Here is a 25,120-nt window from a genome sequence, read left to right on the forward strand (position 1 = left end):
TGAAGTTTTTACCCAGATTAATGAAACTGGTATATTTCCTTCTGAATGGAAACTGAGCATTGTAGCTCCAATTCACAAGAAAGCTGATAAGGCAGACCCCAAAAATTATCGCCCCATAAGCCTGTTGAATATAGCTGCAAAACTTTATAGTAAATATCTTTTGCATAAACTGGGTAGTTGTCTTCCACCTGAAATTGAGTAATTTTATTGCTTTGTTTTGTTTGTTTACAATTCTAGGGGAGGACTTCTAGCAGGAGCTCCTTTGCATATTAGGCCGCACACCCCTGATGTAGCCAATCCTGCAAGAGCTTACAAGGCTCTTTTTCTGTAAGCTCCTGGAGGAATGGCTACATCAGTGGTGTGTGGCCTTATATGCAAAGGAGCTCCTGCTAGAATGCCACCCCTGTTGACTTCTGATTTTATATCCTATTGTTGTTATTTAAGTCTGTTATGATCCACCCTGAGCCCGCTCACGGAATAGGGTGGACTAGAAATTAACAAAAATAAATAAAGGTGGTCTGCTAAGTGGTGGGTGCCATCAAATGAGGGAGGGAGGTCTTAGAAGGTCTGCAAACATTTTTTAAAAAGAAAACGGGGGTTCTCTTGGGTTGGATGTTTGAGAGTTGCTGATTGAGCATTTGGTGGAGAAGATGATGTCCGCTGGATTGCAGGAGATATATTTGAGAACTTTTTGATCACCCCTGGCTGTGTATGGCATTTTGTTGTTCAGTTGCATGGGTGAGTCCGACTCTTTGCAACCCCATGGACAAAGTCACGCCAGGCCCTCCTGTCTTCCACCATCCTCCGAAGTCTGCTCAAATTCGTGTTAGTTACATCAGTAATGCTGTCCAGCCATCTCATCTTTTGTCGTCCCCTTCTTCTTTTGCCTTCTGTCTTTCCCAGCATCAGGATCTTCTCCAGTGAGTGCTCCCTTCTCACTTGGTGGCCAAAGTATTTGAGCTTCAGCTTCAGCATCTGACTTTCCAGGGAACAGTCTGGGTTGATTTCCCTTAGGACTGACTGATTTGATCTTCTTGCAGTCCAAGGGACTGTGGCATACAGACAGACAAAGGAATGGAAGTGATAAAATAAAGACAGACAGACAGACAGACAGACAAAGGAATGGAAGTGATAAAATAAAAGGCTTTACGGTGAAACTAAGGGGGAACCCTCTTGTTATGCTTGTTTTAAACATTTGGGAGCCAGGTTTTATTCTTAGTGACAGACAGGACAATAGGATTACATAACATGAAAGCTTGCTAGATCAAGATGGGTAGCTGTGTTGGTCTGTCTGTAGTAGTAGAAAGGAGAAAGAGTTCAGTAGCACCTTTTGTGAGTACCTACTGCCACAAATTTTGTTAGACTTCAGCAAGGCTTTTTCTTGTAGCAGGAACTCCTTTGCATTTTAGGCCCCACCCCCCTGATATAGCCAATCCTCCAAGAGCTTACAGTAGGGCCTGTAAGAAGAGCCCTGTGAGCTCTTGGAGGATTGGCTACATCAGGGGTGTGTGGCCTAATATGCAAAGGAGTTCCTGCCACAAAAAAAAAGCCCTGTAAGGTGCTGCTGGACTCCTGCTGTCTTCTAATGAAAGTGTGATTGATGATGATGGAAAAACAGGAAGGGAGGGAGGGAGGATAAGGAGGAGGATAAGATGATATTGAATTTATATCCCACCCTATACTCTGAATCTCAGAGTCTCAGAGAGGTCACAATGTCCTCTACCTCCCCACCCCCCACAACAGACACCCTGTGAGGTAGGTGGGGCTAAGAGAGCTCTTACAGCAGCTGCCCTTTCAAGGATAACTCCTATGAAAACTATGGCTGACCCAAGGCGATTCCAGCAGGTACAAGTGGAGGAATCAAACCCGGTTCTCCCAGATAAGAGTCCGCACACTTAACGACTACATCAAACAGGAGTGAGGGAAGGAGCAGAGATATAGAATGCAGATTTTTTTTCCTTGACCTCAGAGTCAACTCACTGCTAATTTGGAATATAAATATAATCAGAACAGAATTCAGAGACCAGGGTATCTGGCTATACATTTTGCTTTCCTGTCAAATGGAAGGTAATTCATGCCTGTGTGTGGGCGGTGGGGGGCAGGGGATGGGCTGGCTTCTATAAATCCATTAAAGCGAGATAACAGGAAATGAGGGACCATCCGCAATTAGCTCTCCAAGGCAGATTAATGAACCTTTTAATATGTTCGGCCACTAAAATGATTCTGAAGAGAGAGCTGCGGATAAGATGCGACAGGATATTTTTCCTCCTTGGGTTCTTCTCCTCGTTGCTATTTGGGGTATGTGGTGGTGAGGTGGTTAGAGGCAGGGCTTTTTTTTTTTTAGCAGGAACTCTTTTGCATATTAGACCACACAGCCAATCCTCCAAGAGCTTACAGTAGGCCCTGTAGTAAGAGCCCTGTAAGCTCTTGGAGGATTGGCTATATCAGGGGGTGTGTGGCCTAATATGCAGAAGAGTTCCTGCTACAAAAAAAAGAGTCCTGAATAGGTATTAGTGTATAAACTTTCACAGAAACGTGTCTGCCATTCCTTAGTTTCTTGAGGTATTTCATGTAAGTTTTTGAGGTTTCCCAGAAGACAGTTTGCTTTAGCTGCCGGTTTAGCGGTATAAAATTGAGCTTCTCAGCTCTGCTTCCATTTCCCCCTTCTTCCATTTCTGAGCAGCCACGGCCGTCTTTTGCTGCCACTCCTTATAATTGTAGGATTTCAGCAGAGCACCCTCAATCTGTTTCATCCTGCCATTTCGGAACACAACGAGTTCCCCATTGACTTAAATTCCTTTGACAAGTCGTCTGTCATGTTCATCCTCTCAGACTCATCTCCTTGCCCGGCGGGGCTGTTGTGAGGCTCCTTCTATCTGATCCTCTTGTTTCATCCATCACGCTGTTTCGGCTCTTTCGAAAGAATCAATTTCTGTCTGATTTTGCTCCAAAGAATTGCTTTCTCTCCCCTTGTATTCCTAAGCCCTCCATTGTGAATGCACTGCGGGTCATTTAATATTCTGTATTTGTGACTCTCTTTTTTCATTTCATCCATCTTCATTTGCCCTTGACGACTTCGATTCATCTTTTATGCTGCTCTTCTTTTCTCTCCCCCCCCCCCCACCTTAAAGAATATCATTGTAGGAGGAGTCTTACTTCTGGACAGAAAGTCCGTAGAAGTAGATCTGGCCCAGTTCAGATAAGAAAGGGTGATCACAGTGTGCTCACAGGGGAGAAGACAATGAAGGGGGCGGGGCAAGAACTGGAAGACAGACGTTGTTCACAGCTGTGCTGGCCCGGAATCAAGATCCCCAAATAAACCCACAATCTGTGTCCTCACTTTTATTAGGACCAACCAAAACGGCACAAAACAGTTTGCAAGTTTTCAAGTTCTCCGGAGCATTTCCTCGGGGGTGGGTGTTACAAGACAAAACAAGAGGTGGTGGCCCTATAATGGTCCTACTGTCTCTTGAGCAGGCCTTTTTTTGTATAAAAATTTCAGCAAGAACTCGTTTGAATGTTAGGCCACACCCCCTGACATCGCCATTGTTCCACACGGGGCTTTTTGGGGAGAAAAAGCCCAGCAGGAGCTCATTTGAATATTGGACCATACCTCCTGACATCACCATTGCTCCACGCAGGGCTTTTTTGGTAGAAAAAGCCCAGCAGGAGCTCATTTGAATATTGGACCATACCTCCTGACATCACCATTGCTCCACGCAGGGCTTTTTGGGTAGAAAAAGCCAGCAGGAGCTCATTTACATATTATGCCACACCCCTGATGCCAAGTCAGCCAGAACTGTGGTCCTGTGTGTTCCTGCTCAAAAAAGAAGCCTTGAGAGGGGTCCCTTGAACCCCGAGCAGTGGTGAGGTGCCCTCTACCCATTTCTCTGCTGTTCAAATCCTCTTTGTCAGTGGTCCCCAGTATTTTTGGCAACAGGAACCAGTTTTGTGGAAGACAATTTTTCCACAAAACAGGGTATGTGTGTGATGGTTTTGGGATGACACAATTGTGCACTTTATTAGTTTAATGTGGTGGTTAAGTGTGCAGACTCTTGTCTGGGAGAACCAGATTTGATTCCCCATTCCTCCATTTGCAGCTGCTGGCATGGCCTTGGGTCAGCCGTAGCTCTCGCAAAGTTGTCCTTGAAAGGGCAGCTGCTGTGAGAGTCCTCTCAGCCCCACCTACCTCACAGGGTGTCTGTTGTGTGCGGGGGGAAGTAACAAAGATTGTGAGCTGCTCTGAGACTCTGAAATTCAGAGTGGATATAAATCCAATGTCATCATCTTATTATTATTATTATTATTACTACTACATTGTAATATATAATAAAATAATTATACAACTCGGGGCCTGGTTGCTAACAGGCCATGGACCAGTACTGGTCTACGACCCGGGGGTTGGGGACCCCTGCTCTATGTGATTGCAGTACATGTGTGTCTCATATATATTTGCCCTTGTGAGGATTTTATTTTAAAGAAGCACTTTCATCCCACATGCACACACACATGCACACACACACTGCTCATATAATCCACGATGCCGTATCTGTGTTCCACAGATGTGAAGCCTTCACTACCAGTTGATGCCCACTGAGATGTACATTACAGGGCTTTAGGAGAAGTCTCATTCAACCCTCTGTATTGCCAAGAGGCAAATGCTTCTTTTCCACTGAAGGATTTGGAGGCAATAAACATACAAGCGCTGAAGGAAGCAGAATTTATTGAAATCTCTCCAGTGATTAACAGCAAAGAAATCAACAAGTCATAAAACAAAGAATACATACTTGCGCCCCTTCTGGTGCCTGCAAAACAACAACTAGTGGATCTGGCTGACTTCAGAACACTGGTCCATGTACCCAGGGTTCCACTTGTTTTCAGGGGGTTCCTGGCAAGAGAAAGGGGGTGTAAGCATGGCCTTTTTTTTTTTTAGCAGGAATGCACAGGAATGCAGTTCCGGCTGGCTTGGCATCTGGGGTGTGTGGCCTAATATGCAAATGAGTTCCCACTGGGTTTTTTTCTACCAAAAAAGCCCTGTGGAAACAATGGTGAAGTCAGGGGTGTGGCCTAATATGCAGATGAGTTCCTGCTGAGCTTTTTATATTTATATTTATTTATTTATATATTGGGATTTATACCCCGCCCTTCGCACCGAAGTGTCTCAGGGCGGCTTACAACATGATAATTCAAATACTACAATTTAAAACACTTACAAGTAAAATTAAAACCATAAATTAATAAAAGCAAGATAGATAAAAACCGGCGGTCTACAGATGCATTTTGTTCCATTTTTCTACCAACAAAGCGCTGTGTGGAACAATGGTGATGTCAGGGTGTGTGGCTTAATATGCAAATGAGTTCCTGCTGAGTTTTTTTTTTACCAAAAAACCTCTCGTGGAACAATGGTGATGTCAGGGGGTGTGGCTTAATATGTAAATGAGTCCCTACTGGGCTTTTTCTACCAAAAAGCCTTTTGTGGAACAATGGTGATGTCAGGGGATGTGGCCTAATGTGCAAATGAGTTCCTGCTGGGCCTTTTCTACCCAAAAAGCCCTGTGTGGAACAATGGTGGCATCAGGGGGTGTGGCTTAATGTGCAAATGAGTTCCTGCTGGTCTTTCTGTACCAAAAAAAAGTCCTGGGTGTAAGCATGTAAAGCAGACCCTCAGAACTGGGCTGCCTGCTATCAGCAGGCTTTCCAGCAAAGGGCTATAAATATTTTTAAAACCAGATCCTTGGGGGAATGTGAGGGGGATATCAGTCTGGGAAAGAGGAGGATCCTGTCAAACCGAGACCTATGCAAGTATCAAGAGACACTGTGAAGACTGATGTTCCACAGGCAATGTGAAGCAATTGTCATCCTCCAGAACAGAGAAGGTTAACATCACAAGCCACTTCACGAGCAGAAGGGAAAGGATCTTGTTTGTAGTGAGCAGGTGTTTGAAATTGCTCACAGGCATGCGAAGAAATCTTGAAAGAGCCAGGCAATGTCACACATCACGAAAAGGAAGAGCTTAATGAAGTCTCTGTGCACAATATCTCTTCAGGGGGAATACTTGGTTCAGAATGTGGAGGGGTGGAATCTTCCAGAAGAATATAACCGGATATTCCTGAGATGGAAGTATGGATTGTATCACTTGACACAGCAGGTAGAAGCTCTTTTCTTTAAAAGGCTTCCCTACCCTGACTGTTCCCTGGAAGGTCAGATGCTGAAGCTGAAGCTCAAATACTTTGGCCACCAAATGAGAAGGGAGCTCTCACTGGAGAAGACCCTGATGCTGGGAAAGACAGAAGGCAAAAGAAGAAGGGGACGGCAAAAGATGAGGTGGCTGGACAGCGTTAACAATGTAACTAACACGAATTTAAGCAGACTGCTGAGGATGGTGGAAGACAGGAGAGCCTGGTGTGACTTGGTCCATGGGGTCACAAAGAGTCAGACTTGACTGTGCGACTGAACAGTTTCTTTAAAAAAAGAAACGTCCATATCAGAGAGAGTTGCTAGATTGCAATATTTCATCCTGGTATGCTATTCCCAGTTTATTCTCAATGAAATAGTCCACAAAGCACCACGGTTTATTGGGCTTACTCAGGGTGGGTCCAGGGTGGGTCATTTTGGGCCGGAGCTCACAGGAGCAGAGCTCCAGAACCTCTACATTTTATTGCGCTCTTTCTTTATTTCCTGCCCCCCCCACACAAATACTTGCTTCTAGGCTCCATTGTTCAAACCCCCTGTGAAAATTTTGCTGAGCTCTAAGATCTGACACACTTTCTAATATTTTTCCTCCCAAAAAATGGGAAAATACCAAAACATACAAAGCAGACAGATGGAAATCTTCATCATGCCACTGTGGCCATGTAGGAGAAAGTAATTTTAAAAGTATGATGGGACGGGAGTGAGGTTTTATTATGACAATTATAATTCAAGAAGCATTTTAAGGTAGATGCTGAGCGGATATAATTTAGTACACCTTCCGGTGATGTCAGGGGGTGTATGGTATATGCAAATGAGTTGTGCTAATGAGCTCTGGCACCTCTTCTTACTAAATGCCCCCCCCCCCCCGGGTGGGGTCTAATACCAACATTCAGTAACATAACAATATACAATGAAAAAGGGAAAAGTCCCCTGTGCAAGCACCAGTTGTTTCCGACTCTAGGGTGGCGTTACTTTCACAACATTTTCATGGCAGACTTTTTTTGTGGGGTGGTTTGCCATTGCCTTCCCCAGTCATCTGCACTTCCCCACAGCAAGCTGGGTACTCATTTTCCCGACCTCGGAAGGATGGATGGCTGAGTCAATCTCGAAGCGGCTACCTGAACCCAGCTTCCACCGCGGATCGAACTCAGGTCGTGAGCAGAGCTTAGGACTGCAGTACTGCAGCTTTTAACATTCTGTGCCACAATATGCAAATAACTACACAATTCTCAATAAAATAATTAGAGAATAAAGGGATGGGACCAGTACATTGTAAAAGTTAACTAAAATAAACAACAAGCCTACTATCAAAACTAAATAGTACTAACTCTGAACTCAGTAAGTCAGGAAAGATTCAGGACTTTATAAGGATGCCAACTTCCAGGTTTGTCCTGAGGACTTCGCCAGAATTTCAGTTCATCTCTAGTCTATATAGATCAGTTCCCCTGGAGAAAATGGATGCTTTGGAGGGTGGTCTCTGTGGGATTGTCCCCCACTGAGGCCCCTGTCCTCCCCAGGCTCCATCCCCAAATCTCCAGGAGTTTCCCAACCTGAATCGGGTAACCCTAGGTCATGGCGTTTTAGTGCCATTGAGATGAAATGGCTGCTGTTTCTGTAGACCTTTTGTCCAAAAGGAGATTTAACAAATGATAATCCATAAAGCGGATATATGTGTACTTGATTTTTAATTTTTTGGAGGGATTATTAAAAATAAATGCAATTTTCCTCCTGCAGTTTGAAAAGAACAGTCCAGGACTATCATCTCAGGAGTCAGCTGGTCCATTATGGTGAGAGCCAGTTTGGTGTAGTGGTTAAGTGTGTGGATTCTTATCCGGGAGAACGGGGTTTGATTCCCCACTCCTCCACATGCCCCTGCTGATGTGACCTTGGTTCAGCCACAAGTTCTCGCAGAGGTGTTCCTCTCAAGAGCAAGTTCTGTCAGAGCTCTCTCAGCTCCACCTACCTCAAAGGTGTCTGTTGTGGGGAGGGAAAGGAGGTTGCAAGCTACTCTGAGATTCCTTCGGGTAGTGAAGGGCGGGGTATAAATCCAATCTCCTCCTCCTCCTCCTCCTCTTCTTCTTCTTCTTTTGTTGCAGCTGTTATGACAAGGAGATGGTGGTGTGTCCCTGATCGATCGCATAACCTCGCCAGTCTCAGATCATATGGGAAATGGACAATGAAAGCCTTTTGTTCCCCTCAGGAAGGAAAGCACCCCTATTTATGATGACAGATGGAAAGACCATTTGCCATTCTGCCAGGAAGAAACAAGGTGGGTTACTTTTAATATCTTGACGGAGGAGGTGAGGCTCAAAGCCAAGGGGCTGACTGGTACCAAATTGGTTATACACCAGCAGACAGGAAACAGGGGGGACTTTGTATTACACCTTTGTATTGTATGCCTTTGGATTGCTCCGCCCATTTCATGATAGGTCAAACAGCACCCCTTCAAGCTGCAGAGGAAAGAATTAAGAGATTCTTCCACTCATTCTCTGCTGCCTGCACAAGCCAGGAAAGCTGAGTGAAGTCTACAGCCACCATGCTCCGTCTGTATAAGTTCCAGCTGCCTTGGGCCCATTTCTCAGAGAGAAAGGGAAAGGTAAAACCAATGACCAGAAAAATGTAGTTAGTGTTTGTTTGGTTATTTGGTTGCTTCCCCCCTTTCTTAATATCTGCAGCATCTGCAGACTTTTTTTGTGACCTGTATTCTCAATGCCTTTTTGTGTTCTTAGAAAATAGAAGCGTTTTCTAGTTGAAGAAAGGTTTTTTTTTTCCTTTTAAAAAATTCTGGCTGCAGTTGAACTGCTAACCCAGGGGCCCAGCCCTTCATCCATGCAGAGATCAAAGTCTTTGCAGAGATGGGTGGCTAGTAGGCAGGGAAATGGGGGGGGGGGGGGGGGTAGCAATCTTCCATACTGACACATGCATACAACCACGATTTTTGTGAGTCAGACCATTGAAAGGGAGAAGGGAAGAAGACCATAGATTTATACATATGAACATATGAAGCTGCCTTATACTGAATCAGACACTTGGTCCATCAAAGTCAGTATTGTCTTCTCAGACTGGCAGCGGCTCTCCAGGGTCTCAAGCTGAGGTTTTTCACACCAATTTGCCTGGACCCTTTTTTGGAGATGCCGGGGATTGAACCTGGGACCTTCTGCTTCCCAAGCAGATGCTCTACCACTGAGCCACCGTCCCTCCCCTATACCCCGCCCTTCTCCCTGAATCAGAGTCTCAGAGTAATGTACAATCTACTTTATCTTTTATCTTTTTTTGTTTTCTTGTTTGTCTGAAGAAGTTGGTTGAAATGCAGCAGATGGTTACATTCAGAAGCTCCAGTGAGTAAATTGCCCCAGTGAGATCACAAAAGTGTATGTTTGCAAACTACTTATTTTGGCTTGTGTGTTTGTGTGTGTTCACTTTCATTTAGTGGAAGGAAGCCTTTCAAAGCAAAAAAGAAGATGAGGAAAAGAAGACTGTATTCCAGGGAACTGCACTGCTGTATTTTTTATTTATTTGTTTTAGGGGATCGGCAAGTCTCCTGGCTCCACCCCTGAAGTCCCCAGGTATTTTTTGAGTCTGACCTGGCAACTCTATGGCCTGCCGATGGCAGAGATTGCTTTTGTTTCTTGTTCTGGCAAGCAAGCAACTTGGATCAGAGACAAGGTGCAAGGCTCTAACTTACTCTTATTAGGACCAAGTGGAAAAGAAGGCGTTTGTGGCTTGTGTGGAATCTGCTTTTCCTAGGGTTGCCAATCCCCAGGTGGGGGCAGGGGATCCTCCGGTTTGGAGGCCCTCCCCCTACTTCAAGATCTTCAGAAAGCGGGTGGGGGGGGAATGTCTGCTGGCAACTCTATTATTCCCTATGGAGACTTATTCCCATAGAAAATAATGGAGAATTGATCTGTGGATATCTGGGGCTCTGGGGGGGGGGCTGTTTTTTGAAGCAGAGGCACCACATTTTCAACATAGCATCCAGTGCCTCTCCTCAAAATGTCCTCTGTGTTTCAAAAAGATTGGACCAGGGGGTCCAGTTCTATGAGCCCCAAAAGAAGGTGCCCCTGTCCTTCATTATTTCCTATGGAAGGAAGGCATTGAAAAGGTGTGCAGTCCCTTTAAATGTGATGGTCAGAGCTCCCTTTGGAGTTCAATTATGCTTGTCGCATCCTTGCTCCTGGCTCCACCCCCAGAGTCTCCTGGCTCCACCCCCAAAGTCTCCCAGCTCCACCCCCAAAGTCCCCAGTTATTTCTTGGACTTGGCAACCCTAGCTCTTCCCAAGGTCTCAAAGGCAGTCTGCTCTGCTTCTGGTGGCAGGCAGCTGGCAAGCTCTCCCACTCATCAGAGCAATTTACACATCCCAGGATAAAAGGCAGTGTGTGAATGAACATCACAAGAGTGAATGAGGTTTACAGTTGCTTCAGGCAGGGCTATGTATAGCCAGCTGGTACAAGGCTATAATTTGCTCCCCGTGGAAAGGGCTGTCATGTTTTCTTCAGCGTCTTGCAGAAGATGTGGCTTCTAAGGGACATGATGTTCCAGTGGCTCATGGAGCGTTGAGTGCTGGGAGCTGCTCTTTGTGTGTGCCGATCGCTCTTGGGAGCCTTGCGAATGCATTTAACCTTGCCAAGGGGGAAATCCTATTACTGATGGATTGAATTCAATTTAAAAGGCCACCCGTTCCTTGCAAGCAGGGCTCATGGTGGCTTACCGCAATAAAGCAACAATAATTTAGAACAGGGGTGACCAAACTTGCTTGACATAAGAGCCACATAGAATAAATGTCAGATATTTGAGAGCCGCAAGTCAGGGACATCAGATGTTTGAGAGGAGGGAGGGAGGGAGGGAGGGAGGAAGGAAGGAAGGAAGGAAGGAAGGAAGGAAGGAAGGAAGGAAGGAAGGAAGGAAGGAAGGAAGGAAGGAAGGAAGGAAGGAAGGAAGGAAGGAAGGAAGGAAGGAAGGAAAACAGAGGGAGGAGGGTGAGGTGGCAAGAAAGCTAACTTCAAGTGCATTCTCCAGGCCGCTGGTCTATAGTAAGCTCCAGGAGGATTGGCTACATCAGGGGTGTATGGCCTAATATGCAAAGGAGTTCCTACTACAAAAAAAAATATCTCTGGTAGGTAGTATTACCCAGTTTGGTTTCTGCTGACGATTTGTCTTGTGTGTCATCTAAAAATAATACCCAGTGTTAATAATATTACTATCCCACCCCCGCCTTTTAAGAGACCAGGTTGTTTCATTTCATGTTCCATTTAATCAGCGGCTGGTTTTCCTATTGTCATCCAGATGCCTTCCATTTTGGCTTCCTCTTCCCAAAAGACCAATCTGACTATGAGCGTTTTCGCACTGACCTTAATCGGGAGCGACGTCCCTCTTCACCGCGCAGCGTCTGCGCGGATTTCGCACTAATTGCTCCGCAGAACCCGGAAGAGCCTCAAAGTCCCGCGGCTTTTGCGTCGCAAATGTAAACTGTTTTTTGGCCAGTTTACATTTGCGACGCAAAAGCCGCGGGACTTTGCAGCTCTTCCGGGTTCTGCGGAGCAATTAGTGCGAAATCCGCGCAGACGCTGCACGGTGAAGAGGGACGTCGCTCCCGATTAAGGTCAGTGCGAAAACGCTCTATATCTCCCCCTGGCCCCTCATTATCTATATGAACTTTCTCAGTGTTCTGTACTGGGACAGAAGGCCTTAAGAGAACAGTCTAAGCTAGCCTTTGTTTATGTTTTAAACACCCAGCCTGATGGACGTTTCTGGAGAACTTTAAGTTTATGCCTTGTCCTGTGTTATTTTGGTTGGTCCTAAACAAAAGGACTTTGGGTTTTGGATTTTGCTGTAGACCAGTATGGAGGACTTCTGTCGGTTTATGTTTCTGTCAGACTTTTGAGGCAAGAGACATTCAGAGGTGGTTTGCCGTAGCCTTCATGGCATTCAGGTGGAGCTGTGTTTTAACTTTCAAAAGTGAGAGCCAGTTTGGTGTAGTGGTTAAGTGTGCAGACTCTTATCGGGGAGAACCGGGTTTGATTCCCCACTCCTCCACTTGCACCTGCTGGCATGGCCTTGGGTCAGAGATGTCCTGCAAGGATTCTGGGAAAGCCCTATCAGCCCCACCCACCTCACGGTGTGTTTGTTGTGGGGGAAGGAAGGTAAAGGAGATTGTGACCACTCTGAGATTCAGAGTGTTGTTGCCGTTGAGTCGCACAGTCAAATCTGACTCTTTGCTACCCCATGGACAAAGTCACGCCAGGCCCTCCTGTCTTCCACCATCCTCCGAAGTCTGCTCAAATTCGTGTTTGTTACATCAGTAATGCTGTCCAGCCATCTCATCTTTTGCCATCCCCTTCTTCTTTTGCCTTCTGTCTTTCCCAGTATCAGGATCTTCTCCAGTGAGTGCTCCCTTCTCATTTGGTGGCCAAAGTATTTTAGCTTCAGCTTCAGCATCTGACCTTCCAGGGAACAGTCAGGGTTGATTTCCCTTAGGACTGACTGGTTTGATCTTCTTGCAGTCCAAGGGACTCTCAAGGTTCTTCTCCAGCACCACAGCTCAAAAGCAGCTATTCTTCTGCTCTCAGCTTTCCTTATGGTCCAACTCTCACAGCCATAAATTACTACTGGGAATATCATCGCTTTGGCTATATGGAGTTTTGTTGGCAGGGTGATATCTCTACTTTTTATTATACTGCCCAGGTTCACCATAGCTGTCCTCCCAAGGAGCAAACATCTTTTAATTTCATGGCTGCAGTCACCATCTGCAGTGATCTTGGATCCCAGAAATGTGAAGTGTAGGGTGGGATATAAATCCAATTTCTTCTCCTCCTCCTTCTCCTTCTTCTCCTCCTCCTCCTCCTTCTTCTACTTCCCCCCCCCCAATCTTTGTGAAGGAATATCCTTTTGTTTGCTTCCTTTCTTTTTCAGTCAGAGAAAGGCTCATGGGTGATGTTTTGTGACACACACACTGCATGTTCTACATTATTAGCTGCAGCGAGACATCTGGAACAGCTTTGTCATGAAGCTGCTTCACCAAGTATTCTGGTCGTAAACCACGTTCTAGAATGTTTTGCCGCATGCTGAATACTTGTGGGCGGAAAGACTCTCTTGATCATTCTCCAGGAAAATAATCGAAGCAAGAAGCGGAGCTCAGAGTTTTCCCAGCCTTCCATAAGTAATGTACAGAATTATAAGCTTATGGGGCTAGAAATTATTCTTCTGGGACCCATCCCTCTCTCCCCTTTCCCACAAGTCACTGTACGCTTTCAATGTTTAGCCTGGAGGCATTGTGTTTGCTAGATGTTTTTATGGTTTGAATTTGTAATCGGAGACCGGGACTCCCTCAGAGACCTTCTACACCCTCTCCGTATGATTCTTTCTGGTTAAGACAGAGCCTTAAGTTAGAGGCTCTCGGGTTGTCGCAGGGGTTCAAGAAAACGATGAAAAAGAACCTGTTCAACGAATCCAGCTGTCCATTCACCAACTGAGTGACAGATGGGAACAGTAGGGAAGGCAATTGCTGACTAGGGCAGGGGTGTCGAACTCATTTGTTACGAGGGCCAGATCTGACATAAATGAAGAAGAAGAAGAATTGCAGATTTATACCCCTCCCTCCCTGAATCAGAGACTCAGAGTGGCTTACAATCTCCCATATCTTCTCCCCCCACAACAGACACCCTGTGAGGTGGGTGGAGCTGGAGAGGGCTCTCACAGCCGCTGCCCTTTCAAGGACAGAGACTAAGAGCAGCTCACAATCTCCTATATCTTCTCCCCCCACAACAGACACCCTGTGAGGTGGGTGGGGCTGAGAGGGCTCTCACAGCAGCTGCCCTTTCAAGGACAACCTCTGCCAGAGCTATGGCTAACCCAAGGCCATTCCAGCAGGTGCAAGTGAAGGAGTGGGGAATCAAACCCAGTTCTCCCAGATAAGAGTCCGCACACTTAACCACTACACCAAACTGGCTCTTGAGACCTTGTTGGGCAGGGCCAGGCTATGCTGGGCCGGGCCAAGTGTGTACCTATTTAAGATTAAGTAGCAGAGATATAAACTTTTTAAAGGACACAAACACGACTAATATTTAAAAAAAACAACTAAAAACATGCTTAAAACAGTAGCACTTGTTGGTCTTAAAGGTGCTTTCTTTGTATTTCTTCCATGGGATCCAGGGAACTGGGCAAAGGAAGCTCTGGCTCTTTCCTTCCTTCCCCAGGGGACCAGGAGGAAGAAGAGCCTCAACCAATGGAGAAAATCGAGGTTTTGCTCTGTTGCTCCTGTGTGATTGAGCAAGCCTTGCAAAGCAAGCTGAGGTACAGAAGGAAGCAAGAGAGAGGGAGAAGGAAGCAGACAAGAGCCAGTTGCTTGGGGGCCTGATTCAGCCCCCAGGCCGCATGTTTGACACCCCTGGTCTAGGGAGATCAGGGGTTACTGGAACAAAGTAGGAGTCCAGTAGCACCTTTAAGGCCAACAAAGTTTTATTCAGAACATAAGCTTTCGTGTGCATGCAGACTTCATCAGATGATGGGATGGGGTACAGTGAGCAAAGCTACACGCAGCTGGTGGGCCGTGGTTAAGAATGCAAAGTGGTACCAAGTTAGAATCCAATGGCAAAATAGTAAAATTAAGAACTTCAAAGAACATTTGGTCTGGATAGCATTTGCACAGGAAACCAATAGAACAGTAACATGTTCCTGCTATTTAAAAAGCCCTGGGCCCATCACAAACTGTCAGCCTCACAAAGTTCAGGGCTTTTTTTGAGCAGGAAAACACAGGAATGCAGTTCCGGCTGGTTTGGTGTCGGAGGTGTGGCTTAATATGCAAATGAGTTCCTGGTGTACACCAGTTTGCTGTAGTGGTTAAGTGTGCGGACCCTTATCTGGGAGAAGCGGGTTTGATTCCCCACTCCTCCATTTGCAGCTGCTGGAATGGCCTTGGGTTAGGCATAGCTCTCACAGGAGTTGTCCTTGAAAGGGCAGTTGCTGTGAGAGCCCTCTCATCCCCACCCACCTCACAGGGTGTCTGTTGTGGGGGGAGACGATATAGGAGATTGTAAGCCGCTCTGAGTCTGTGATTCAGAGAGAAGGGCAGGGTATAAATCTGCAGTCGTCTTCTTTTTGTACAAAAAAGCCCCGTGTGAACAATGGTGATGTCAGGGGGAGTGGCCTAATATGCAAATGAGTTCTTCCTGGGCTTCTTCTACCAAAAAAAAAGCCCTGACAGAGTTGTTACTGTGAGAAGACAGAGGAGGTGAGAATGATAGTCTAAGCCTTGTAGAGTCTTAACTGGGGAGAGAAACTGGATATAAACAAGCGAATGTATGCAAGAGAAATCCAGAAGAAGACATCTTCTGAATCCAGCCTGATCTACACAGCTAGCCAGCGAATCCCCAGCAAAAGTGTTCCGGGGGGGGGGGGAGTGTTTCACGGTAGTGGCTGCATTAGTTCCCCATGAGCAGGGGCCAATGAAGCAGAGGAAAGTAGAGAAATGTCAACACCATGGCAACAGGTCACACTTTTCCCCTGGTTGCACATAACCAGGGAGATGTGCAAGCGGATGGGGATCAGAAGCAGGGGTAAACTGACAAGTCAAAGCAGCCCTAGACCAATTTGAGCCACATAGTACCCACAGAGCTCTGCCAGGGCCACTCGGCTCAACTGGCTGCAGGCTGCTAAGGCCAACGACTCACCTGGAAACTTCCCTGTAAGCGAAAGGGTCATTCTGCTCTCATCGGTGTTGGAATTATGTACCTGTTCTGTATGTCCTTTGCAATATTCTAAAGTTCCAGTCATTATAGGGTTAACACTGTGCCTGATTCCATATCGTTTGCATGACCTGGGAAGAAGATACTGACTGCTGTCAATCAAGGTCTAGAAGCCGGAAAACTTGTTTGTTTGCTTGGTCAGTTGGTCAGGTGACTTCCTTTGTTCAGGTAGAGAGTTCAAGGAGAAGGAGGAAGTATCCTCCATTATGCATGTGTTCTTCAATGTGTTAGGATGTAGTTCTTAGTGTTCATTGTTTCACCTCCCTGTACCCTTTCCCTGTAGTAATAAATATTTCCCTGTAGTAATAAATAAATATTACTTTCATGTGAATGCCTCTCAAAGATTATTTGATCCAACGATCCATCAAACTGTTTGAGATAAAGAAATAGAATTTCAAACAGTAAATTTCCCCCATCAGTTGGCAGCACCCAAATGTTGTATCCTGGGCCTTGCACGTTGCATTTATATATTTCAGAGATCTGAGACACTGGAAGAATTTGCAGCTTCCCAGATGGGATGTCGCAATTATTAATTATAACCCAAAAATCCTGCTTAGGGGATTTTCTGCATTTTCATTTTATTCGCTGTTAATTTTCTGTTCCCTCCAGGGGTCTCTGAGAGCCAGTTTGGTGTAGTGGGTAAGTGTGCAGACTCTTATCTGGGAGAACTGGATTTGATTCCCCACTTCTCCACTTGCAGCTGCTGGAATGGCCTTGGATCAGCCATAGCTCTCATAGGAGTTGACCTTGTAAGGGCAGTTGCTGTGAGAGCCCTCTCTCAGCCCCGCCCACCTCACAGGGTGTCTGTTGTGCAGGGGGGAGAAGATATAGGAGATTGTAAACCGCTCTGAGACTGATTCAGAGAGAAGGGCGGGGTATAAATCTGCAGTCTTCTTCTATTATTATTCTGGTGTTTTTCTCCCTCTAGTGGTCGATTTGATACCACAGAGGTTTATTTCCAGCATATCTCCCTGCAGATTAAAACTGCAGATTTTTATGGCAGACATAAACCTCTGTGATATCAAACCAACCACTAGAGGGAGCAAAACAAAAGAACAGGTGGGGGTGGGGGAAAGGAAGAAACAGGAACATACCAGCAAGTAACATGAAAAAGTCCTAGGAAGGCTCTACATTTTTTACCCTGATTCTTCTTCCTTCTAGCTGGTTTTTCACTACATGCTTTCAGTTTCCAGATGCTCAGCAAGAGTATTCATTGGAATAGTTTGAATACTACATTGCGATTGAATACGATAATATAAAATTGAAACTTTGGAAATGCCTGAAAACATTGTTTTTTTAAAAAAAATCATGTATGAATTTGTTCCATTTGATAAACTGTTAATTGCTTTTTACAGGCAAAATGTTTCTGGTGCACATCTGCCCTGCCTGCAGATTTTTTTCAGCCACTACAATAAATCAGAAAGAGCAAACCCAGTCCTTTTTGAGAAAGGTAGAATAGAAATGTGTAAAACAAATATTGCCTGGAAATATAGCTTTATCCAGGGGTTGTTTTGTAGAAAAATAGGTGGTGGAGCTCATTAGCATGACTCATTAGCATATGCTACCCCCCACCAGCCAAAAGCAACCTGATGCAAGAAAGGAGAGCCCCGGGCGAGCGAGGCCTGCTTGGTTTGGCTAGAGATCCAGCCAGCCCAAGCAGGCCTTGTTCACCTGGGGCTCTTCTTGGCCACCATCCCCCCCCAGTCAAAAGGTCAGCAAGTCGCCCACCTCCCAAAATCACATAAGAAGTGGAGAAAGAGTGGCGCGGGCTTCTCTAGGGGTTGTTGGCATGGCAAAGCCCCTGGTGGCTGACTGGCTGCCTTCTCTCCTAATTCAGGGATTGTTATGCAGCTGCACCTACTATTCAGTTAACAAGATAGGTGGGGGGAAGGAGGGGGAACTCTCAATAAGGTTCAGGAGCTGTGCTCCTGTGAGCTCCTGCTGAATTCAAGGCCTGGCTCAATCTATAAAATGCAGATTGCAATCGTGTGAACCCCACACTGGAGTGTGGCTTTTGCAGAGATGGATTTTAATACCTCCATCCCCGCTCAGGTTTGCTGATCTCCTGTGTTAATCTCCTGGTTTATGGTACATCGTGAAATATTTCCATAGGTCCAATGTGTCAAGACCCCAGCAGTTCAATCTTCACAAACAGTCAATTTTATTGATGGATATTTATTGACTCATGACAGCTATAGGCAAGACAGACTTTGCAAAAACTGACTTGGGCTTTTCACCCCTCTCTTATAGCTTTGCTTAAAACTGTTACATTTTCAAAAGGAAGCGGAAATCCCTCCCCCCCCCCCCCCCATATTTCCCATCCCAACTGCAGGTGCACATAATCTTCAAGAGTGGCCTTGGTAACCCTTGAGACTCGGCTGAAAGAATTTGATAACTGTTGCACAAAGTTAGGTGCAAGCGAGCAGAGAGATACGGGGTGGGGGTGGGGGAATGGCAAGGCATCTTGGCAAAATGTTGTTATCGTTCAGAGCTAGACAAGAGGAAACTGAAAGGAAAGTAAATGCAGTCAAAACCCTTGGGGAAGCTTGGAGGCTATTTAAAACTACAGTCCTAGAAGCTCAGATAAAATATATACCACAAGTTAGGAAAGGCACAAACAGGTATAAGAAAAGGCCTGCATGGTTAACAAACAAAGTAATGGAAGCTGTAAAAGGTAAGAAGGACTCCTTTAAGCGGTGGAAAGCTAGTCCAAGTGAAATTAAAAGACCTGAGTCAGATTGAGGTGAAAAGAGAGGAGGTCCTACAACTGATAGACGAATTAAAAACTAATAAGTCACCAGGTCCGGATGGCATACAACCAAGAGTAATGAAAGAACTCAAAGTTGAACTTGTGGATCTCCTGACAAAAATATGTAATCTTTCATTGATATCTGCCTCCGTTCCTGAGGACTGGAAGGTAGCAAATGTCACCCCCATCTTTAAAAAGGGTTCCAGAGGAGATCTGGGAAATTACAGGCCAGTCAATACCGGGAAAGTTGGTAGAAACCATTATCAAGGACAGAATGAGTAGGCACATTGATGAACACGGGTTATTGAGGAAGACTCAGCATGGGTTCTGTAAGGGAAGTCTTGCCTCACTAACCTGTTACATTTCTTTGAGGGGGTGAACAAACATGTGCACAAAGGAGACCCGATAGATGTTGTTTACCTTGACATCCAGAAAGCTTTTGATAAAGTTCCTCATCAAAGGCTCCTTAGAAAGCTCGAGAGTCATGGAGTAAAAGGACAGGTCGACTTGTGGATCAAAAACTGGCTAATTAATAGGAAGCAGAGTGTGAGTATAAATGGGCAATCTTCGCAGTGGAGGACGGCAAGCAGTGGGGTGCCGCAGGGCTCAGTACTGGGTCCCATGCTCTTTAACTTGTTCATAAATGATTTGGAGTTGGGAGTGAGCAGTGAAGTGGCCAAGTTTGCAGATGACACTAAATTGTTCAGGGTGGTGAGAACCAGAGAGGATTGTGAGGCACTCCAAAGGGATCTGTTGAGGCTGGGTGAGTGGGCGTCAATGTGGCAGATGAGGTTTAATGTGGCCAAGTGCAAAGTAATGCACATTGGGGCCAAGAATCCCAGCTACAAATACAAGTTGATGGGGTGTGAACTGGCAGAGACTGATCAAGAGAGAGATCTTGGGGTCATGGTAGATAACTCACTGAAAATGTCAAGACAGCGTGCGATTGCAATAAAAAAGGCCAACGCCATGCTGGGAATTATTAGGAAGGGAATTGAAAACAAATCAGCCAGTATCATAATGCCCCTGTATAAATCGATGGTGCGGTCTCATTTGGAATACTGTGTGCAATTCTGGTCACCGCACCTCAAAAAGCATATTACAGCATTGGAAAAAGTCCAGAAAAGGGCAACTAGAATGATTAAAGGGTTGGAACACTTTCCCTATGAAGAAAGGTTAAAACGCTTGGGGCTCTTTAGCTTGGACAAACGTCAACTGCGGGGTGACATGATAGAGGTTTACAAGATAATGCATGGGATGGAGAAAGTAGAGAAAGAAGTACTTTTCTCCCTTTCTCACAATACAAGAACTCGTGGGCATTTGATGAAATTGATGAGCAGTCAGGTTAAAACAGATAAAAGGAAGTACTTCTTCACCCAAAGGGTGATTAACATGTGGAATTCACTGCCACAGGAGGTGGTGGAGGCTACAAGCATAGACAGCTTCAAGAGGGGGTTAGATAAAAATATGGAGCAGAGGTCCATCAGTGGCTATTAGCCACAGTGTGTATATATATATATATATATATTGGCCACTGTGTGACACAGAGTGTTGGACTGGATGGGCCATTGTCCTGATCCAACATGGCTTCTCTTATGTTCTTAAGATCGTGGCTTATCCAGAATAGTTCTGAAGCAGCACTTAATTTTACTTCCTGTTTTGAAGCAAAATAATTACTCCTGGCCATTTTTGCAACCAGTTGCTGGGTCTCATGAGGAATCAAGTGAAATCCCATGATGGGTGTGAAATTATACTCCGGGATGCCAAACGTGACAAGAACAGCAGGATTTTAGCTCCCTCGGTGATAATTTAAGGGGCCCCTGATGCAGAGTCGTAAAGCTGCAGTACTGCAGTCCTAAGCTCTACTAGTCATGACCTGAGTTCGATCCCAGCAGAAGCTGGGTTCAGGTAGCTGGCTTGAGGTTGACTCAGCCTTCCATCCTTCCGAGGTCGGTAAAATGAGGACCCACCTTGCTGGGGGGAAAGCGTAGACGACTGGGGAAGGCAATGGCAAACCTCCCCGTAAAAAGTCTGCCGTAAAAATGTTGTGAAAGCAACATCACCCCAGAGTCGGAAACAACTGGTGCTTGCACAGGGGACTACCTTTACCTTTTAATGATAGTTCCATCCTGTCAGAAGGACCCGTCAGGCTGTGGTTCTTCATTGCCTGTAAGGCTGATCTTATCCCTCATGGGAACACCAAAGAAAGTCTGGTGATAGAAAAGTTACAGGCTCTCTTTCCATATCAGAATCTCACTCCAAGAGAAATCGATTGCTAGGGACAAAGGTGTCACTGCGCTGCAGTTTTCTGTGGGCCTTTTCAGCTGGAGAACTTTCCAGCAGAAGGGAGAGAGATGTTCATTTCTCTCATGAGCAGAGGTGAAATTTTAGCAGCAGCTCCTTTGCATGTTAGGCCATACGCCCCTTATGTAGCCAATCCTCCAAGAGCTTACAAGGCTCTTTTGCATAAACTCTTGAAGGATATGCTGCATCAGGGGTGTGTGGCCTAATATGCAAAGGAGCTGCTGCTAGAATTCCACCCCTGCTCATGATATTACTAAGTCTCCGGTTTGGTGTAGCGGTTTAGTGCGCGGACTGTTATCTGGGAGAACCGGGTCTTGTGCAGAGGTCTTTCTCCATCACCTATCGCCAAGTCCTTTTACTGGAGATCCTTTAACTGGAGATGCCAGGGATCGAACCTGGGACTTTTTGTATGCCAAGCAGGTGCTCTGTCACTGAGTCGCAGTCCCTCCCTGAAGTGAAGATTGAAGTTCTCTTTCTCCTGCTGGCTCACTGCTACTCATGCCAATGATTGCCAGAGACCCGTGGGAGAAGTTCTGCCAAGGCTCAGATTAAAATACCAACCAGAGAAGATCTACTGCAGATTCAGTACTTAGTTTAGAATATACTCCTACCTCATGAACACAGCCAGTTTCTATTCTTTTAAAAAACTTTATATTATTCATCACAAAGTTTAAATAAGATACAGAACACACAGGACTTGAATTCAGCAGAAGCTCACAGGAGTGCAGCTCCTGAACCTTTCTGATGTCCCCCCTCCCGCTCCCCACCTACCTTGTCCATTGAATAGTAGGTGCAGCTGAGCCCTTTTGGATCAGATCAATGGTCTGTCTAGTCCAACATCCTGTCTCACACAATGGCTAACCAGTTCTTCTGGATGGCCAACAAGTCTCTCTCTCTCTCTCTCTGATTAGTTTACCTCACAAGACAGTTTTGAGCAGGACTTTTTTTGTAGCAGGAACTCCTTTGCATATTAGGCCACACCTCTCTTATGTAGCCAGTTCCCCAACAGCTTACAGGCTTTTCTTACAGAGCCTACTGTAAGCTCTTAGAGGAGTGGCTACATCAGGGGTGTGTGGCCTAATATTCAAAGGAGTTCCTGCTACAAAAAAGCCGTTTTTGAGATAACGGAGGAAAGAACCATGTACGCAGCTCTGAGAGTCTTGCAGGAAAGAATGGATTAAAAATATAATAGATATTTTGAATCACATGACTTCTGTTGTGACAGTTTCTCTCAGCACAGTGTGTTTATTATGACAAATAAAAAGATAACCAAAAAACGTTTGATCACAATAATGAATGCAGCAACTACAACCTGTATTCATCCAGACAAATGTGAGATATCTCATTGCATATTTATCTGAAATATTTGCATTTTACTTCCCCCCCAGTGTACCCAGATAGTCTTGATTCTGGAAGAAAGTAGTCTTGTACATATATGCTGATAGTCAATGTGCATAGAGAGGGAAGTGGGTACAAGCACGCTGGCTTTGCCCCTGCCAGTTTGGTGTAGTGGTTAAGTGTGCGGACTCTTATCTGGGAGAACCAGGTTTGATTCCCCACTCCTCCACTTGCACCTGCTGGAATGGCCTGGGTCAGCCATAGCTCTCGCAGGAGTTGTCCTTGAAAGGGCAACTTCTGTGAGAGCTCTCTCAGCCCAACCCACCTCATAGGGTGTCTGTTCTGGGAGAAGAAGATAAAGGGGATTGTAAGCTGCTCTGAGACTGTGATTCAGAGAGAAGGGCAGGGTATAAATCTATGGTCTTCTTCTTCTACGGTCTTCATGTGATCACCATATCATGAGCATGGCACGAATGCGTGGAAGTTTACATGGGTAAGTATTTCTTGAGGTCACTGTCATGTTGGGGGGCAGGACTAGCCACTGTCTCCCCCCACAGTCACCATCATCATTCCCAGTAAAATCCAGCCCTCCAGTTTCTCACGTGGTTTCCGAAAGTCAACCTCACAGGGGTATCACTCAGTAGCAGGCAAGGAGCCAGGCAGGTGGGTAAGGACTTCTGAAGATGCTCTCAAGTTAAACAAAATTTTATTTCTACAAGGCAAAAATTCAGAGTATCACAAAGGTATACTCAGGAAAATAGGCACCCTAAGGAAATAAACAAAAAGACAAGTTCTGACTGAAGTGCTTACAATCCATGTTGCATCTGATTTGGGAATTTCAGGATGACCAATCCTGGTGTTTCTGCAACTCTCTTTAGTATCATTCCATCATCCTTCATGCAGGGCTGGCACTGGGGTTTCTGCCACCCCAGGCAAGGCTCTGCCCCCACATCCTCCAGTGGGGGAGGGCCCCCAGCGCCAGCCCAAATCAGGCCCTGTTTGAACGGAGGCCTCCTCTTGAACGGCCCCCATTCGACCTTTCTGCAGCAAGGGAAGGCCAAGTGGGGACAGATCACTCAGCCTTTCCCTTCCCCAGCGCCCTCGGAGAATGCTGGGGAATGGAAACACCACTCTTTCGGCTCTGAGGGATTGAGCAGAGCTCCTCCGATCCCTCAGAATCGAAAGAACTCTCGGCCCTTCGCTTTCCCAGCGCCCTTGGAGGAAGCTGGGGAAGGGAAATGCCACTCTTTCTAGGCTCTGAAGGATTGAGCGGAGCTCCTCTGATCCCTCAGAGACCAGAAAAAATGATTGGGAAGCTTTGGGACAGTGTGAGCGGGGAGGGGGAGCCTGCCCCCACCCCTGCAAGGAGTTGGCACCCTAGGCAATCAACTAGTTCACCGACTCCCACAAGCCAGCCCTGCCTTCATGGCCAAACATATGCTCCAAACACTTTAAAACAGAGACTCCCCAACTTCCGGGGGAGGAAAATGCCGAGCTGAGCTGCTTCTCATAACGGGAGCAGGCTGGAACTTCTGTTCGGGGTAGTGAAAGGCAAATTAATGCCTACTGCCTACTTTTCTCAGTTAGAGATTAGTCCAAGATATGCACAGGAAACTTTGAGGAGATTTACCTTGGCTAAAAGGGAGTCCCGGGGGGGGGGGAGGGCTCCTTTGAGGGGTCTCTGGGAAGAGTTGCATTTTCATCATCTGCAGAAATTCTCAGAGTCATTTATTTGACATAAGCTCGACAGAATCCTATCCTTCTTGGACTTTGCTAAACATCTAAAGCTACACATGACCGGTGTGAATCTGGATAACTGGCAGAGAAGGTACAGATGCTTATCTTTGCATGCGGAATTAGGCTTGATCTCACCAATTTAAAGTTTAACTATCAAGTTCAAAAGATTAGAGCTTGCTTTTTTACAACAAGCCTAATTTTGCCGTCCTCAGAGCTTCCCAGACTGAGATATTAATTTTTAAAGTTTTTAAATCCTTCAAAATGGCGATTGCGACTTTTTGCTGCTCTCTGTAACTTTTTTTCCCTTTTTCTTTTAAAGGTTTCTAAAGTCCATTACAAACAATATGTCCAATAGTATTTATCTTCTTCCCTTCATTTCGATTAATTCCAACAATTTTTAATGTCCCGAACACTTTAAAAATATTATTTTAAATTTTGACCTCCAAGCAATGGCTACCGATGTTTCTCAATGGTGTAATATTCCTAGAGTAGGCTTTTTCTCCACTACTTCCTGCTTTACTTGCCACCAAATCTCGTTTTCACTGGTAAGGAGATCTCACGATGTTTGACGTACTTCCTGTGTTGATTGCATATGCTGCAGGTCTGTGACGATGGTGCTCTTTTATCAAAACTGCAAGTAGACCAAACAATAAATTCCTTTCCACTTTTTAGCACTGTCCTTTAAATTTACAAAGTCCAAATTTCACCTCTTCCTCCCTTCTTCTTCCAAGCTTACTAGATTTCCATTTCCCACCTTCTGAGTTTATTCTGTTTAACTGTAAATAGTCCCGGAATGAAAGATAAGCATTTGTACCTTCTCTGCCAGTTATCCAGATTCACACCGGTCTTATGTAGATTTAGATGTTTAGCAAAGTCCAAGAAGGATAGGATTCTGTCGAGCTTATGTCAAATAGATGACTCTGAGAACTTCTGCAGATGATGAAAATGCAACTCTTCCCGGAGACCCCTCAAAGGAGCCCCCCCCCCCCGGGACTCCCTTTTAGCCAAGGTAAATCTCCGCAAAGTTTCCTGTGCATATCTTGGACTAATCTCTAACTG

The sequence above is a fragment of the Heteronotia binoei genome, chromosome 3 (assembly GCF_032191835.1).
Source record: "Heteronotia binoei isolate CCM8104 ecotype False Entrance Well chromosome 3, APGP_CSIRO_Hbin_v1, whole genome shotgun sequence".
NCBI lineage: Eukaryota > Metazoa > Chordata > Lepidosauria > Squamata > Gekkonidae > Heteronotia > Heteronotia binoei.